At 61.8% G+C, this 4,108-nt stretch overlaps 1 non-coding gene across 1 annotated transcript; it reads left to right on the top strand.

Moving 5' to 3' along the window:
• The first annotated feature begins 519 nt into the window (after positions 1-519).
• Positions 520-638, top strand: LOC128752171 (5S ribosomal RNA). Its single transcript, XR_008413633.1, has one exon. It is a non-coding gene; the product is annotated as a 5S ribosomal RNA (ribosomal RNA).
• The last annotated feature ends 3,470 nt before the right edge of the window (positions 639-4,108 follow it).

Genomic DNA, 4,108 nt, shown 5'->3' with positions numbered 1-4,108 from the left:
ACTTGGGTCGCGGGCTGGCTCAGTCTCTAAGCCTGGGGCTTAACTCTGGGCTCCCCGGGCACGAATGGTTGCTCAAGAGGCCAGGCTGACCAGGGCCGCGGAGCTCAAGGGTCGCTGGCTTGTCGGCAGGCTGGCCGAAGCACCGACGGAGTCGGACTCGGGTCCTCCTTCCATCGGGGCCAGCTTTCCGTTTTGGCTGACCAGGGGCGCGGAGCACTTGAGTCGCGGGCTGGCTCAATCTCTAAGCCTGGGGCTTAACTCTGGGCTCCCCGGGCACGAATGGTGCTTTGTGGTGCAGGCGCCTGTGCTTAAGGGCATGCCGGCAAGTGGGTGCCCGATCTGGGGGCTCAACCCCGGGCAGGAAGGGTGCTTAGGTAGGTGGTGGTGGTGGTGGTGGTGGTGGTGGTGGTGGTTTCGCGTGGGGCCAGGTGCCTCCCTGGGCTCAACCCTGGGCCCGATGGGTGCTTACGTAGGGGGTCGGTAGTAGGCTTAAGGGTGTGCACGGGGCCGGGTTCCTCCGCTTACGGCCATACCACTCTGAGGGTGCCCGATCTCGTCGGATCTCGGAAGCCAAGCAGAGTCGGGCCCGGTGAGTACTTGGATGGGAGACCGCCTGGGAACACCGGGTGCTGTAAGCTTTTATTTGCTGGATCATTATTATTAATATTATTATGACTTTTTTATTTTTTATTTTTTATTTTTTTTTTGGTTTGTTTGTTAGTTTTGCTCCTGCTGGGCGCCAATGGCGGTGCCTGCTGTCCGAGTTGGAGGTGTCTTCAGTCGGACTGAGCTCTTGACCTTGTCCCCCTCTCTTGGTCCTGGAGGTCGGGGACCCCTCTTTGGTTCCGAGGGAGAGTCCCCGGAGCCGGGCAGGAGGTTAAGGTGAGGGTGAGGGTTAGGGTTAGAGGGTTAGGGTTAGGGTTAGGGTTAGGGTTGGAGGGTTAGGGTTAGGGTTAGGGTTAGGGTTAGGGTTAGAGCGTTAGGGTTAGGGTTAGGGTTAGAGGGTTAGGGTTAGGGTTAGGGTTAGGGTTAGGGTTAGGGTTAGAGGGTTAGGGTTAGAGGGTTAGGGTTAGGGTTAGGGTTAGGGTTAGGGTTAGGGTTAGGGTTAGAGGGTTAGGGTTAGGGTTAGGGTTAGGGTTAGAGGGTTAGGGTTAGGGTTAGGGTTAGGGTTAGGGTTAGGGTTAGGGTTAGAGGGTTAGGGTTAGGGTTAGGGTTAGAGGGTTAGGGTAAGTTTTAAGGTTAGGGTTCAAATTATTTCTGAAGATTCTTCCTCAAGTGACAAAACATGAGGTCGATCCTGGGGTTTCACTGGAGCTCAAGGGGTCCTCCCGTGTCCAGTCGGTCCCTCAGGCCGATGGGGGGGGCCCGGAGCCGGGCAGGAGGTCCTGGGGCCGCCCCGGAGGCTCTCTGGGTCGGAGAACCAGAGTGACAAAATATTAGGTGCCGGAGCTGTGACAAAAAATTAGGCGCCCAAACCCTTTGAGTGACAAAAAATTAGGCGCCCAAACCCTTTGAGTGACAAAAAATTAGGTCGCGCCAAAATTGTACCAAGTCGAGCCCCGGTGGGGTCGGGCTTATGTCTTCCAGGGGTTTCACTGGAGCTCAAGGGTGCGAATCACGGTGCTCTTTGCCCGGCCTGCCGCACGCCTCGGTCGGGCAGGCCAGGCGACCGAGTGCCCCCCCTGACCCCCGGAGGTCCGAGAAGACCCGGTCCCTCCCGGGTCCAGCCGGTCCCTCAGGCCCGGGGAGGGTCCCCGGAGCCGGGCAGGGGGTCCTGGGGCCGCCCCGGAGGCTCTCTGGGTCGGGGAACCAGAGTGACAAAATATTAGGTGCCGGAGCTGTGACAAAAAATTAGGCGCCCAAACCCTTTGAGTGACAAAAAATTAGGTCGCGCGAAAATTGTACCAAGTCGAGCCCCGGTGGGGTCGGGCTTATGTCTTCCAGGGGTTTCACTGGAGCTCAAGGGTGCGAATCACGGTGCTCTTTGCCCGGCCAGCCGCACGCCTCGGTCGGGCAGGCCAGGCGACCGAGTGCCCCCCCCTGACCCCCGGAGGTCCGAGAAGACCCGGTCCCTCCCCGGTCCAGCCGGTCCCTCAGGCCCGGGGAGGGTCCCCGGAGGCGGGCAGGGGGTCCTGGGGCGGTCCCGGGGGCTCTCTGGGTCGGAGAACCAGAGTGACAAAATATTAGGTGCCGGAGCTGTGACAAAAAATTAGGCGCCCAAACCCTTTGAGTGACAAAAAATTAGGTCGCGCCAAAATTGTACCAAGTCGAGCCCCGGTGGGGTCGGGCTTACGTCTTCCAGGGGTTTCACTGGAGCTCAAGGGTGCGAATCACGGTGCTCTTTGCCCGGCCAGCCGCACGCCTCGGTCGGGCAGGCCAGGCGACCGAGTGCCCCCCCTGACCCCCGGAGGTCCGAGAAGACCCGGTCCCTCCCGGGTCCAGCCGGTCCCTCAGGCCCGGGGAGGGTCCCCGGAGCCGGGCAGGGGGTCCTGGGGCCGCCCCGGAGGCTCTCTGGGTCGGGGAACCAGAGTGACAAAATATTAGGTGCCGGAGCTGTGACAAAAAATTAGGCGCCCAAACCCTTTGAGTGACAAAAAATTAGGTCGCGCGAAAATTGTACCAAGTCGAGCCCCGGTGGGGTCGGGCTTATGTCTTCCAGGGGTTTCACTGGAGCTCAAGGGTGCGAATCACGGTGCTCTTTGCCCGGCCAGCCGCACGCCTCGGTCGGGCAGGCCAGGCGACCGAGTGCCCCCCCCTGACCCCCGGAGGTCCGAGAAGACCCGGTCCCTCCCGGGTCCAGCCGGTCCCTCAGGCCCGGGGAGGGTCTCCGGAGCCGGGCAGGGGGTCCTGGGGCCGCCCCGGAGGCTCTCTGGGTCGGAGAACCAGAGTGACAAAATATTAGGTGCCGGAGCTGTGACAAAAAATTAGGCGCCCAAACCCTTTGAGTGACAAAAAATTAGGTCGCGCCAAAATTGTACCAAGTCGAGCCCCGGTGGGGTCGGGCTTATGTCTTCCAGGGGTTTCACTGGAGCTCAAGGGTGCGAATCACGGTGCTCTTTGCCCGGCCAGCCGCACGCCTCGGTCGGGCAGGCCAGGCGACCGAGTGCCCCCCCCCTGACCCCCGGAGGTCCGAGAAGACCCGGTCCCTCCCCGGTCCAGCCGGTCCCTCAGGCCCGGGGAGGGTCCCCGGAGCCGGGCAGGGGGTCCTGGGGCCGCCCCGGAGGCTCTCTGGGTCGGAGAACCAGAGTGACAAAATATTAGGTGCCGGAGCTGTGACAAAAAATTAGGCGCCCAAACCCTTTGAGTGACAAAAAATTAGGTCGCGCGAAAATTGTACCAAGTCGAGCCCCGGTGGGGTCGGGCTTATGTCTTCCAGGGGTTTCACTGGAGCTCAAGGGTGCGAATCACGGTGCTCTTTGCCCGGCCAGCCGCAAGCCTCGGTCGGGCAGGCCAGGCGACCGAGTGCCCCTCCTGACCCCCGGAGGTCCGAGAAGACCCGGACCCTCCCGGGTCCAGCCGGTCCCTCAGGCCCGGGGAGGGTCCCCGGAGCCGGGCAGGGGGTCCTGGGGCGGTCCCGGAGGCTCTCTGGGTCGGAGACCCAGAGTGACAAAATATTAGGTGCCGGAGCTGTGACAAAAAATTAGGCGCCCAAACCCTTTGAGTGACAAAAAATTAGGTCGCCCGAAAATTGTACCAAGTCGAGCCCCGGTGGGGTCGGGCTTATGTCTTCCAGGGGTTTCACTGGGGCTCAAGGGTGCGAATCACGGTGCTCTTTGCCCGGCCTGCCGCACGCCTCGGTCGGGCAGGCCAGGCGACCGAGTGCCCCCCCTGACCCCCGGAGGTCCGAGAAGACCCGGTCCCTCCCGGGTCCAGCCGGTCCCTCAGGCCCGGGGAGGGTCCCCGGAGCCGGGCAGGGGGTCCTGGGGCGGTCCCGGAGGCTCTCTGGGTCGGAGAACCAGAGTGACAAAATATTAGGTGCCGGAGCTGTGACAAAAAATTAGGCGCCCAAACCCTTTGAGTGACAAAAAATTAGGTCGCGCGAAAATTGTACCAAGTCGAGCCCCGGTGGGGTCGGGCTTATGTCTTCCAGGGGTTTCACTGGAGCTCA

This window comes from Synchiropus splendidus, unplaced genomic scaffold, assembly GCF_027744825.2.
Source record: "Synchiropus splendidus isolate RoL2022-P1 unplaced genomic scaffold, RoL_Sspl_1.0 HiC_scaffold_91, whole genome shotgun sequence".
NCBI lineage: Eukaryota > Metazoa > Chordata > Actinopteri > Syngnathiformes > Callionymidae > Synchiropus > Synchiropus splendidus.
The sequence above is the reverse complement of the archived record's forward strand: the minus strand, read 5'-3'. Positions and strand labels throughout refer to the sequence as shown.